Genomic DNA, 15367 nt, shown 5'->3' on the forward strand with positions numbered 1-15367 from the left:
GACACTTGCCCTTGTACCACATATGCCTCGGGTCAGGGTAATGGAAGACTCTCTTGCTCAGCATTCCAGTCTTGTTGCAGAACACTGATGGTGATGCAGATAATGTGGGCATTCCCTTGCAAATTGTCCACAGTTATGGCAGCTTAACCCCCCTAGCATTAATGAATACTGTCATGGTTTGCACAGGGTTATTGCCCTGCCCACTCATGGTTAATTGTTGTGGCCTCCTTTTGGATCTGGGAGGGATATTTATACCCACGCTAGACTAGGATTCTCTGTCAGTTATACTTTCATTTGCTCTGTGTGCCTGACACCCTTGTGTGCGTGTGCATACTGTGTTGTTCGTTTTGCTCGCTGTGCTTGATCTGGTCTGTTTGATCCTCTCGTCTTCTCTGCTTTGTGTTTCTATTCATTCGCTTACTCGGCTTTCTGACTTTCAGCTTCCACCTGACTATCCTTCTGTCTCACCCTCCAGTACCTTGCTTGTCCCCTGGTTATTGACCTCGGCACAATTGACTACACTCCAGCGCCATTCGTATCCTTTGCACCCTGGCGCCTGGCTCCGCCCTAGACCACTCCCCCTCTGTCACATGGTTCAGGTCCTGCTTGGTGAGTTCCCCTTACTGCAGCAGTTAGCCTTCGGCAGTAGTTACACCCAGGAGCCTTGACAAATTCATTACATATCTGAATACTACCAATGAAATTTAACATAAAGTTTACATCACACTTTGGAGGTAACATACTGGAATTTTTAGATGTAAAAATGAAGATAAAAGAAGGGAAAATAATTACAGAAACATTCAAAAAGTCGACAGAAAGCAGTATGCTATTGCATTATAATAGTGCACACGTAGGACACTCGGAAAGAGGTTTACCATATAGTCAATATTTAAGGTTGAGGAAAATTAATAATACTAATGAATAGTGTTGAGCATTCCGATACCGCAAGTATCGGGTATCGGCCGATACTTGCGGTATCAGAATTCCGATACCGAGATCCGATACTTTTGTGGTATCGGTATCGGATCCATAGGGATGTGTAAAATAAAGAATTAAAATAAAAAATATTGATATATTCACCTCTCCGGCGGCCCCTGGACATCACGCTGGTAACCGGCAGGCTTCTTTGTTTAAAATGCGCGCATTTAGGACCTGCGAATGAAGTCCCGGCTTCTGATTGGTCGCGTGGCGGTCACATGAGCGGCACGCGACCAATCAGAAGCCGCAACGTCATTCTCATTCACTAAACTCCTAATTCTAGGAATTTAGGACCTGCGAATGACGTCACGGCTTCTGATTGGTCACGTGGCGGTCACATGGGCGGCACACGACCAATCAGAAGCCGGGACGTCATTCACAGGTCCTAAACGCGCGCATTTTAAACAAAGAAGCCTGCCGGTTACCAGCGTGATGTCCAGGGGCCGCCGGAGAGGTGAATATATCAATATTTTTTATTTTAATTCTTTATTTTACACATTAATATGGATCCCAGGGCCTGAAGGAGAGTTTCCTCTCCTTCAGACCCAGGGAACCATCAGGATACCTTCCGATACTTGGTGTCCCACTGACTTGTATTGGTATCGGATATCGGTATCGGCGATATCCGATATTTTTCGGGTATCGGCCGATACTATCCGATACCGATACTTTCAAGTATCGGACGGTATCGCTCAACACTACTAATGAAGGATTCTTTAAACAAGCTGAAGAATTAACAGATAGTTTTCTAAAACAAGGGTATCCTTTCCCTCTTTTAAAAGAAGCCAAAAATAAAGCAGAAATGAAAACGTAAGCTGAACTGCTCAAGAAATGCACCAACAATGAATTAAAAATAACAGGAGGAACAGAAAACAAAAGATTTATTTTTCTTTTTAAACAAAATTCCAGCATGCACCTAATTCAGAATTCAATTAAACGAAACTGACACCTTATTGAAAGTGATATAGATCTAATAGATGTAGCACAAAAAAAAACCTCTTTTCTCCTATAGAAGGAGTAAAAACTTGGGAGATATATTGCACCTGACATGCAAAACAATTAAAATTGGGACAATAAACCATAAAATAAAAGAATTTATAACATGTCCTTATAAATATATGGTATAGGTCATTTTTTGTCGGTTTCAGTTCTTCTATATTGGTAAGACTATCCGACCATAATTTATCAGATTTCAGGAACACTACCATCCTATACTAGCAAAAAAAGGCTCACCCAAGCTCAGAAAATGCATACATTAGTATCACTTAGATGAGAATGCACTAATTGAGAATACACTTAGATTTGCAGGTATTGAATAGTTGCAGTATCTCCCACAAGGAGGAGATCACCCCAGATTATTATTAAAAAAGACAATTTGCATATTAGATACAAATACCCTAGGTCTTTTAGGTTTGAATGAAAGCTGGGTATGTCTGTAACATTATAAACCTGTGATTATTTAACATATTTTATGCTTATTAATGTTTTTTATTTTTAAAAAAGTGACGCCTTTAAAAGGATGGTAATACACATCAATCAACAGAATGGACCCCTAGAAGCATCAGTTAAGACGCGAAACAGCCGTAGTCCATTGTTTCTCTATTCCTCTGCTACAACCCCTGTTATTACCTGCATGCCACGAAGAATGATGCCCATGTACAGTGGGGCAAAAAAGTATTTAGTCAGTCAGCAATAGTGCAAGTTCCACCACTTAAAAAGATGAGCGGCGTCTGTAATTTACATCATAGGTAGACCTCAACTATGGGAGACAAACTGAGAAAAAAAATCCAGAAAATCACATGGTCTGTTTTTTTTTACATTTTATTTGCATATTATGGTGGAAAATAAGTATTTGGTCAGAAACAAAATTTCATCTCAATACTTTGTAATATATCCTTTGTTGGCAATGACAGAGGTCAAACGTTTTCTGTAAGTCTTCACAAGGTTGCCACACACTGTTGTTGGTATGTTGGCCCATTCCTCCATGCAGATCTCCTCTAGAGCAGTGATGTTTTTGGCTTTTCGCTTGGCAACACGGACTTTCAACTCCCTCCAAAGGTTTTCTATAGGGTTGAGATCTGGAGACTGGCTAGGCCACTCCAGGACCTTGAAATGCTTCTTACGAAGCCACTCCTTCGTTGCCCTGGCGGTGTGCTTTGCATCATTGTCATGTTGAAAGACCCAGCCACGTTTCATCTTCAATGCCCTTGCTGATGGAAGGAGGTTTGCACTCAAAATCTCACAATACATGGCCCCATTCAGTCTTTCATGTACCCGGATCAGTCGTCCTGGCCCCTTTGCAGAGAAACAGCCCCAAAGCATGATGTTTCCACCACCATGCTTTACAGTAGGTATGGTGTTTGATGGATGCAACTCAGTATTCTTTTTCCTCCAAACACAACAAGTTGTGTTTCTACCAAACAGTTCCAGTTTGGTTTCATCAGATCATAGGACATTCTCCCAAAACTCCTCTGGATCATCCAAATGCTCTCTAGCAAACTTCAGACAGGCCCGGACATGTACTGGCTTAAGCAGTGGGACACGTCTGGCACTGCAGGATCTGAGTCCATGGTGGCGTAGTGTGTTACTTATGGTAGGCCTTGTTACATTGGTCCCAGCTCTCTGCAGTTCATTCACTAGGTCCCCCGCGTGGTTCTGGGATTTTTGCTCACTGTTCTTGTGATCATTCTGACCCCACGGGGTGGGATTTTGCGTGGAGCCCCAGATCGAGGGAGATTATCAGTGGTCTTGTATGTCTTCCATTTTCTAATTATTGCTCCCACTGTTGATTTCTTCACTCCAAGCTGGTTGGCTATTGCAGATTCAGTCTTCCCAGCCTGGTGCAGGGCTACAATTTTGTTTCTGGTGTCCTTTGACAGCTCTTTGGTCTTCACCATAGTGGAGTTTGGAGTCAGACTGTTTGAGGATGTGCACAGGTGTCTTTTTATACTGACAACAAGTTTAAACAGGTGCCATTACTACAGGTAATGAGTGGAGGAAAGAGGAGACTCTTAAAGAAGAAGTTACAGGTCTGTGAGAGCCAGAAATCTTGATTGTTTGTTTCTGACCAAATACTTATTTTCCACCATAATATGCAAATAAAATGATAAAAAAACAGACAATGTGATTTTCTGGGGTTTTTTTTCTCAGTTTGTCTCCCATAGTTGAGGTCTATTTATGATGTAAATTACAGACGCCTCTCATCTTTTTAAGTGGTGGAACTTGCACTATTGCTGACTGACTAAATACTTTTTTGCCCCACTGTATATGAAATAAAGGACTTTTATTCAAAGGATTCGGGTGAGTGCTGCATTTCTACTCCTACTTATTGAATATAGCTCTGGCAAACATTAAGAGACCACCACATCAAAAACCATCATGGGCAGCCAAAACTCCAGATCTGAACCCTATTGAAAACCTCTGGAATGTAATCAAGAGGATAATGGATAGTCGCAAGTCATCAAAGAAGAACTGCTTAAATTTTTTTCCCCAGAAGCAGTGTGAAAGACTGGTGGAAAGCATGACAAGACGCATGAAAGCTGTGATTAAAAATCATGTTCATTCCACAAAATATTGATTTCTGAACTCTTCCTGAGCTAAAACATTAGTATTGCTGTTTCTAAATGATTATGAATTTGTTTTCTTTGCATTATTTGAGGTCTGAAAGCACAGTATTTTTTTTCATTTTGACCATTTTATTTTGTCAGAAAAAAATACAAGATTTATTCCTTGGAAATTCGTAGACATGTTGTCAGAAGTTTATAGAATAAAAGAATAATTTACATTTTACTCAAAAATATACCTATAAAGAGAAAAATCAGACAAACTGGATATTTTGCAGCGGTCACTTATTTTTTGACAGAGCTATATCTCCATAATTTTCCTTGGTATGCTGTCCATGGACAGGTGATCCCACCACTGCCACCACTTGTGAAAATCTGAGGTTGTGGGTTGTAATAATCACCTAGGCAGGTTAAAAATATAATTTTTTTACAGTAAACTATTATTACAGTACAGTATTTTCTAATTCTGGTTAGATAGTCAAAATGCAATGTTCCCAGTCACAAAGAGGGGGATGAATGTGGGGTGTTCTTCTCCAGCTTATCTGTTTTTTGCATTGGCACTATGATTATTTGTGTTTATGTATTAGCATGACTTCTATACTTCCTGCTATCGAGCTCGCTTGAAATTCTATATCTTTCATATTTGGTCCCATGGTCTATATGACCTCATTACGCTACATCTGAGCACTCCAACATCCCTTCTATAGTTACCCTATTAGGGCTTTGTTTGGGATAGCTGTTGAGAAGCAGGGGTGCCATTTTCGTAATTTTATCTAATAGGGTGCCTACCTCCGCTGTGAGGCAGGGTCAGGACAAGGTCAGTGCAGTTTTTGGCCCTTTGTCTCCAATACAGACAACATCTGTCATTTTCGTCCTCCCTCCACTGTCTCTCCCCCTGGACACCTCAGCTTATCGGACATAGGTTGGTACAGGTTTGGGTTGGGGATATCTTGCCCTCACTGCTTAGGCTCTTTTTTTTTTTTCCTTTATATGGGCAGGTGGGTGGTCATTATTTGACACACTTGCCTGTGGGTTCTGCGGGATATATATCCCTTTTATAATAGGCTTGTATTCAGAGTCCTCATGAGCCATTAGGTAGGTGTTTACCAGCATACATGTCCATATAGGGTGTATATTCCCTATGGACATATTGATAGGCTGTATAATTATTGCTATGTATATACACATGTATTTATGTCCAGGTGGTTTACAGTGGTTCTATGTTTTTAATTGTTTTTATTGTCTATGCCAATAAAGTGTTTTTTGCATGTTCATATACCGGGTGGTGTGCAATTTTTGTAGTAGCGTCTTTCTTCTCCCTTTTTGTCATTTACTATGCTGCTACTTGCACCCCCCTTTTATGTGTATAGTTTATAGCTGTGCGCCAGTTCTTTTGGTATGTTTACCCTCTCCCATCCCATTCTATTTAACCATTTGGTTATATAGTGTTTCATCCCCTCCTTATAGGGCTTTTGCCAACGGGAGGAGTTGGCACCAGAAACTGTAGCCACAAAGGGGGCTTATAGCAACCATTGCCAAAGAAAGATCCAAGAGCGATCAGATGCTGGAGAAGGCCTGAGCTGTACGGTACAGTGTGTGGACTGGGGCCGTGATTCATGGAACAGAGATGACCAGTGCAACTGTGTACCTAGTGGCTCGCATATCTAGGACTTGCGACTTAACAGCAAATACCAGAGACCCCTTCCCAGTCTCTTCAGAGGGACCCATTTGGCTCAGAGAAGTAGAGACTGTTACCCAATATGTAAACAGTAGTAATGGCTTACATCACCAAGAAAACCAACGGTGAATATAGAATAACTGACTACCTGGACGAAGTATTGAGAGATCAGTTGGTTGCAGGCCTGAGAGACACTTACCTGAGGCAGGCCCCGAAAGAACATTTATGCTACAATCCTAACTTATGCTGCCTCGAAGTCAGAGCAGAAGCTAGTTAGCAAGAGCAAGAGGCTCCGACTATAATAGGTCTGGTCCAGAGACATGAAATGGCCACTTCGTGGGTGCACGATGCTGAACCAGACTGGGCCTGCGAGTTATGACAGGAGATGCGAGAAATTAGAGGGGAGCTAAAGAGAAAAAGAAAAACCCCTACAGTTATCCCAGAACTGAACTCTGCACCCCACTATGAACAGTAACCAGAGCAGGGGTATTCTCTACCCAGAGAACAATTCTATAGGTCTAGGCGCCCACCAAACAAAAGCACAGTTGAATATTGGGCCTGTGGAGGTATGGGACATATGTAGAGGGACTGCCCCACTCAATACAGACAACATTGGAGCCATCAGTTACACTAATGTGCCCCACGGTCAGGGAGTACACCAATAGACTTTGTCCTTTAAGACTGAAGGTACCTTTAACGTCATTTCTGAGAGTCCCACTAAAATGTACTTAAATGGACAGATGATTTGCTGTTTAATGGACACCAGGTTCCAGGTGACCATAACTCTAGAAGCATATTTACATCAACACTTCCCTAAAGTCGCACAATCCAGAGGGGGCCCAATTATCGGACAGGCAGCTGCCAATTACCTATTCCATTGGTGGGGTTGGTAAGGATGCAGACTCGTGTCTGTGTGAAGAATTTAGTAAACAAGGGATCATACTGGTGAAAGGCCTCATCAGAAGTGGATCCGTAGTGACATAGGGAATAAATTTCCTGTAGGACATAGAACAGTTCCTGACAGACAGTGGTGTGACACAAAGGGAAGGCCCATCATGAGTGTTGGAGAAGAGAAAGGGCATGAAGATTTGCTCAGTCTTCCGAAAGTTACACCTACTGGAGGGAGTGTTTGCCTGGAAGATTCGATCCATGGTAAGCAATGCCTTGCCCCGTAGGACAAAGTGGAGTGAGAAAGGACGACTGTCACAGGGTGACCACTGAGTACAGGGGTGAGGGAGATGTTGTCATTTACCTTCACGAAGACATCTGCATTACCCTGGTACCTGGAAGCAACTCAGGCGGAGCCAGTGTGCACCACAGGAAGTCGGAGATGATGGCAACTCCAGAGAAGAGGTGGAGGTAGGACTCACATCTAATGCACAGTCAGGTGTTGGAGACAGTACACATATGCAGCTGAAGGAGGTACCGCAAGGCACCACTCCATTTTCTAGACTACTGTAGGGCAGGAGAGACCTGAGTCCTGCAGCTTGAAGGGGAAGTGCATTCAAGTGACCTGGTGGAGAAGGATATTGAGTCCCATGGAGAAGAGCCAGAGGTTTAATTTCTGCATGAAGAACCTGAAGTTTTTAGTACTCATGGCAAGACAACTGAAGAAGGGTTTCCTGCTGTATTCCTGCAAGAGATGCAGGAATGGGAATGAAAACTGTGGAGACTCTTCTCGCCCAATCACTGGTGAATTTAAAGAAGAGAGTAATGTAAGGTGGTGGACAAGAGAGAAAACAAGTACAGTTTATTCTTAGCTAAGTAACTGCAAGCAAATATGGACATCTAAAAGTCAAAGGTAAAAGTAAAAGTAAAAATGAATTATAGTAGTAGGAACCCCAAGAGTGGAAGTGCATGTTCCTAGGGAAGAGATTGGGGAGGAGTTGGCACCAGAACCTCTACCAGGCAGGTCATGTGGCCGGGAAGTGGGCTCACAGCCACCATCACCACAGAAGGATCCAAGAGTAGTCAGATGTTGGAGAAGGCCTGAAGTGTGTGGAAGACTGAGATCCACGCCAGTAGAAGACTATAAGCAGCACCAGTAGAAGACTGTGACCAGATCTGAACTAAGCTCGGGAGATGTTCTAGCTGTAGCAGAGGACCATTCCTGTGGGATGTTACTTCCAGCACAGATGCAAGGTACAGCGTGCTTACTGGGGCTGTGTTTCAGGGACAACCAGCGTGATGAGCACACTGTATACCCAGTGACGAACATATCTTGGACTTGCGGCCTAGTCAGTGTAACGATCTGAGGTGCTTATAGAGACTACAATAGGGATGGGCCTAATCCTGCGAGTGACGCATGTTAAGCTGAGAGATAAAGACATTAATAGTCGTTTAACTGCTAGATAATACGAACATTAAGATCAGTGTATATAATAGAACGTTGCACAGATATTATATTTAGTTACATACCTGTGTTTTGATAGTGTTTTAACATACTGTATTGACCTTGCTACTGTTTCCCATAATACAGTGCTTACTTGTTCATATATAAATACTGATAGATAAATAGATAGATTTTCTGTGTTAGTCAAATAAATAGTCGGTTAAGTACCACTGTCTCCTCAAATGTCTGAGCTTTTACATCTAAGTAACCTATCACAAAAATTCACATGTTTTTTTCCCTTCACGTTTTTATCTTTCCTCTATAAAAATGTTGTTTAATAAATAAAAGAATTCTAGTTTTAACATTTTTCTAACTTGCTAGAACATTGCTGCTTTTTCTATATGAATAGCACATGCAGCACGTGGATCCCTGATTATAGTCACGACTTTTCTATTTTCTACCTGCGTTCCCACAGCAAATATTTTACACTGATATCCAGAATTGGGAACATTTTTGCAGTCACGGTGCAGACATTTCAAAAGAATGATTACATTTTATATCTTTGGTATAAAGAAAAGCACTCAGTCCCAAGAAACTAGTTATAAACTGTATAGGTTACATCTCTTGCACACGCCTGAGCCTGGCACAGTGGACTTGGCTGTCAGCCATGCTTTAATATCCATTTACAAAATTCTTAAACCATAACACCACAAAATCCCGGGACCTCCATGCTTATATATCTGTGCGGTTATCCATAGGAAGGCCCCAATTTAATAAAACAAAAGTTAACTAAAAGGTGGCTAGCACAGATTGCTCTTTTTACATGGAAATAAGAGCCATGCTGTTCTCTTTACTGCTAAGTTGCCTACATCAGTGAAATCTCAATATCATGTTATATGGGTGCTGCTGGTTATTGGCTGGCAACCATTAAACAGTAACTCATTAAATGCCAAAGGAAAGTCTTCTAAATTGTAGTGAAAAGCTATATAAATGTTTTCCTTGAAGCAACTTTCAAAATATTTAATAGAATGTGTTCAGTATTTTGATACAGAAGGTATCAACTACTGAGGACTCTCAATTCTAAATATTTTTCAATATTTTGTATTTTTTTTAACGTTTTTGAGGACGATATGTTTTTTTTCTGCTGCATTATTTATTGTAAATTTTGCACATTTTTATTCTTCTCTCATGTATAATGAGGGCAAAAAAAAGTGTTGTGTCACACAAAGCTTCCCTCATAGTGACTCGCACAAATCCTAATTCAATAATTCATACTTTGTTTAATTAAATAAATCTTCTTTCTTTCTCTTGAATGGGTTAATGCCGTCTGATGAAGCGTAATTGATGTTGCTAATACACAAAACAAAAGCCCTTCTTTCCAACTACCGCCTCCCAAAACCACAATTACCACAGAAAGCATATCTTAAGTAATGCATCTTAAAATTTGCAGGCAATGTTATAAACACAGCTGTGCAAAGGTTAGCGTATAAAAGAAACTCTATCCAATTAGCACGCTCCTAGCTGTTTAAAAGCCCCTTTGGCACTTTTACTGTTGTTTTGGACAGGAACATTTAAATGCCTTTTTTTATTTTCTGTTTTAGATTTTATGCTTTTATGAAAAATGAATTTTCCGTAACATGAATGGATTTCATTTTCATCTCAATTGACATTTTACTATTTTTCCATTTAAATGCCCAATTTATTCTAGCATAATTAAAGTATATTGTAAAAGAGCAAATGCCACAGGTGTTGAATTAGATATATACTATGTCATCCTGCTGCTTCAATCCTTGGTAATAAGTAATAATGAATCCAGGAACGCTTCTAATAAGAGAGATAAGCTGACCGCACACATTAGATTAATTTCAAATTAAACCAATAAACCACTTTTACTGGTGGTGCAATGTTGGCACATGTATAATACTAACGCTCAACCAAGTAATGTGCAATGCACCTCTAGACCCTCCCCACAAAGATGATGTAGGGGAAATTTGAACACCTAATCATTTTGTTCCTGGGAAGACAAACTTCTGCAAGAGGTGAGTGGTAGAAGCTTACTTGCCTTAACTTATTCACAACATCATTCTCATCCAAGTTGGGTGTGCATACATGTGAGAGGATCTGGAGAAATAGCTATCAGCTGAACAAGTATTTTGTAGATAACTGATGTGATTTAATGTCTTAGTCATGAGAAATCTATGGGCAGAACACAGATCTACCTGAGAATCTGCCTCCAGAGCTTATTTTAAATAAAAGGGGGCATTGCATCCCTGACTTTGATGTGGGCTCCAGCCCTGATTTAATCAGCTGTCATGTGCCTTTAAGAGCTACAGGTGGATCGTTGCTCCACCCGCGGCTGTTAACCAGTTAAATCCCGCTGTCAAACTCTGACAGATGGATTTAACACACCCCAGACAGAAGAATCCGACACGTAATCAGGGTGCGCCGATAAGTTGCCATGCCAGAAGACCCCCTGTGCAGCAGAAGACCCCGGTGTCTGTCATTATGATACACTTGTGAACACTGGCCCATGGCCGGCATTTATAGGAGATAGTCATTTCTGCTTTATCAGACAATCGCAGCTTCCAGTCTCTTAAAGGGAACCTGTCATAGAATGCTGTAGGTGAGCCCTGAAAGGTGGTGGCCGTAACTCGTATCGGCCAAACCTGGTGACCGGTTCGCTTTAAGGGGACTATTGAAGTCAGTAAAATTGTGGGGAAAAAAGTTTTTAAAAACATTAAAAAAAATACAAAAATTCAAATCACACACCTTTTGCCCCATTGAAAATAAAACAATTGAAAAAACAAAAAACATATATTTGGTCACGCAGAACCACCCATTGTGATCTGTGTCAAACAGCTCTCTGATGCCCCCTATCATCCAGACAATTACACGGAGGAGGACGAGCATATGGTATACGTACCTCCGTTTGCAAATTTGTGGAATATATGTATATACCCATGACACAGTCACTGCGAACTCCATGATAACCCCAGAGTACTCGCCATCACCACTAGTCAATTTTATTATATAGGCTGACTGAAGGCCTGATTCTGGTAGCGTATGGCTTTTAGGGGTGTGGTTTGCAGAACAAAAGGAACAGAACTATTACATTTTATATTTAATCCAAGATGAGGCAGTGTTTATAATAAATATACAAAAGATTTTACAAAGGTTACGAAATAATACAGCATATACAATACATAAAATAAAAAGAAATAACAGAGAAAACTTACTACGCCACTCATTGGTATGAGTCAACTTAGCCAAAAGAGAGCTATTTGATTTGGGGGATGTCACGATATATATAGCGACCTTGCAAGGAGTTGGTAACGAACGGTGCAACAAAGACACAACGGGATGGAAAAGAGGGAGGAAGGCCCTATCAATAGGGAAATGAAGGAATGGTCACCTCCTGCTCAAACTTAAGCCTGTGCCTAAACTCCCCTAATGCCATAAATGGGTCCCTCCCCCCACCGCCATCAGGAACCACATCCCTCACTGACACTGGCTAGTGCACTGACCAGCAAGGAGCGTTAGCCTAACCAATGCAGATAATAACACACAGGGGACAGTGACAAACACAAAAGAGATGAGGAGAAAACACCACACTTAGCTTTCAGACAACGCTGCCAAGCTCCACACCGCAGATAGTACAGCAACCGGACTCCAAAGTCCAGAAACAGCAGAAACCAGAGAGCTGCCACTGCAAGGCTGGTTTCCATAGAGAAACTCTATCACCAACAGTTAGCTGCTGCATCTGGTGACCATTTAAAGGATGGCGAGAGTGGTCACCACCACATCAGCTTACCCAGCAGCACTGCAGTTACACCAGATTGCCAGCGGGGGAAAAATTGACATTAATGCCTCATGGTCCTGAAAGGAAAAGCAACATTTAAAACAGAGAGGAACGAGAGCTGCCACAAATCCAAAAATGGATCGTGGTAGTACCCCCCTTTCAATGAGAGGCCTCTGGACCCTCAACACCAGACCTCACCGGAAATGACATACGGTGAGGACACCTCAATCCGCCAGAGTTCATCTCTGCAGTCACCTGATACCCAGGCTTATGGCAAACGCAGCCTAATGGAGATGGAAATAACGTAGGCTACGGAGGCACCACAAATCTCCAGAGCACCGACCTGTGGAATGCGTTGTGCACGTGCATTACTGGGGGTAACTCCAGCTGGAAAGTCCCTGGGCTTAGAACGGCTGACACCCGATACGGCCCGATCACCCTAGAACTCCAGGCCCCAGAAGCACACTTCCACCTGATGTTTTTGGTGGATACACACACATACTCATTCACACACAGGTCCGGACCTGAACGTTTTTTTGCACATATGCATTTGCCAATGGATGATGAACTCTTTGAGGAACCGACAACAAAGGCGTCCCCCTGTGTCACCAAACTCTTACCCTCACTACATAAAGAGGGAACCACCACCCTCCCCTGACCCCTCCTCCTAAGAGGACTCTGAGACTCAGGGTTTACTGGTGGTGAGGGTTGAGTCTTGCCTCTACTCCCTGGCAGCACCTCTGCTGCCCCCACCAGAGAAGAAGGGGTAGGTTGCAGAATGACAGCAGAGATCGTAGCTCCCGGGCAGCAGTCCTTACACGACTGGTCCCAGCTGACTACTTCCCATGACCGCCAATCACTGACCGGGTTGTGTTTCTTCAACCGAAGGAGGCCTAAGATGATGGGAGTTGTCACACTCTCCAAGACATAGGATGACAGGGACTCTTCATGACAAGTCCCTATATGCCGGTTTATATTATCTACGACTTGGGTCACCCTTCCTTGGCTGAGTGGGACAGAGTTAATTGTCTGAATGCTTAGGGTCTCGCTAGCGTCCTAACCATCAGACCATGGGTCTGAACAAAGGGTGAATCCACCAAATTGCCTCTAGCTCCACTATCCTCAAGCACCAGTATAGTTTCATTTACCCTGTCAACCACCACTTCATCAGGAATGGTACACTGAGACAAAAAGATGGAGGAAATATACACACCCTGGTCGCCTCCCTCCAAGCGTCCAGGAGGATGTGGCTATTGAGATGGTGAACGTACTTTGGCATGAGCCGGGCAGACATTGATGAAGTGATCCATAAGACCACAGTAGAAATATGCCCCCATCCCATGGTGAACCACAGGCACCCTATTTTGAGAGGTGACCACTCCCACCTGCATGGGTTCATTTGTCTGCACCAGTGTATCCTCCTTTCTAGATAGAACAATGGGGGGAGATTTGGTGTGTCTCTCCCTGAGGTGTCTATCCACCCGTATAGCAAGGATCATGGCGGCTTCCAATGACCCAGGAGTAGCATACTGCACCAGAGTATCCTGCAGCTAAGGTGACAGACCCTGACAAAAATGACTCCAAAGACCAGGGTCGTTCCACTGCATATCAGTGGCCCCCCTCTTAAACTCTGAGCAGTACTCCTCAGCCGGCCGGCCCCCTTGCTTGATCTCATGGAGTCTAGACTCAGACAGGGAGACACCATTAGGATCCCCATAAACCAGCCCCAATGTTGCAAAAAACTCATCCAGTCCGCAAACAGGGTGAATTGGTCAGCAGGGAGAAGGCCCAAGATTGGGGTCACCCTTGAGAAGGGAGTCTATAATCCCCTCACGCTGCTCCTCACTCCCTGAGGAACGAGAACGGAGCCTGAAATATGCGCTTACAGGCCTCCTGAAAAAACAAAACTGTATCTATCCCTCTAGAGAACCTGTCAGGGAGAGATATCTTGTGTTCCGGTTGAGCCTGCACATGAGCCGAGACCAAGAACTATGACAACTGCTGAAGCTGCTGCACCACCTGACACAGCAGATCCTTAACCTCATCAGTGAAGTTCTGGATCAGCTGGGCAAAAGCTGCTGCTTGCGCCATAAATTCACCGGAAAAAAGTATTGGTTGGTGATAATGTCATGATATATATAGCGACCTAGTGGGGGGTTGGTAGCGTATGGCACAACAAAGAAACAATGGGATGGAAAAGGGGGGTGGAAAGCTCTATTAATAGGGAAATGAAGGAATGGTCACTTCCTGCTCAAACCTGAGCCTGTCCATCCACTCCCCTTATGCCCTAAGTGGGTCCTTCCCCGCACCGCCGTAAGGAACTTCGTCCCTCACTGACACCTAGCACTACCCTGGCTAGTGCACTGGCCAGGAGAGGAGTGCTAGCCTCACCGCTGCAGATAGTAACACACAGGGGATAGTGACAAACACAAAAGGGATGAGGAGAAAACACCACACTTAGCTTTCAGACAATGCTACCAAGCTCCACAATGCAGATAGCAGAGCAACCGGACTCCTCACTCCAGAAACAGCAGACACCAGAAAGCTGCCACTGCAAGGCTGGTCTCTAAAGAGAAACTCTATCACCAACAGTCAGCTGATGCATCAGGTGACCATTTAAGGATGGTGGAATTGGTCATGACTACATCAGCTGACCCAAAAGCACTAGAGTTACACCAGATTGCCAGCAGGGGGGAAAAGTTACATTAACCCCCGATGGTCCTGAAAAGAAAAAGCAACATTAAAAACAGAGAGGAACCAGAGCTGCCACAAATCCAAAAATGGATTATGACACAGGATTCATGCATATATGATGTGTATCTCTCTACAGGAACCAAGATCAAAATTAATTATGCTCCCCTTGATGACCTCACGCGGGCAGGGTTATGGGTTGTTCTCAGTCCCTCAGGATTTTATTAAATTCTCAACTTATTTTATAACTTCTCTCCAGATGACCGCAGAAGATCGAGACTACCATATTTTTCTATTGGGATTTTACAGTTACCCAGAGATCAAAC

The sequence above is a fragment of the Ranitomeya imitator genome, chromosome 4 (assembly GCF_032444005.1).
Source record: "Ranitomeya imitator isolate aRanImi1 chromosome 4, aRanImi1.pri, whole genome shotgun sequence".
NCBI lineage: Eukaryota > Metazoa > Chordata > Amphibia > Anura > Dendrobatidae > Ranitomeya > Ranitomeya imitator.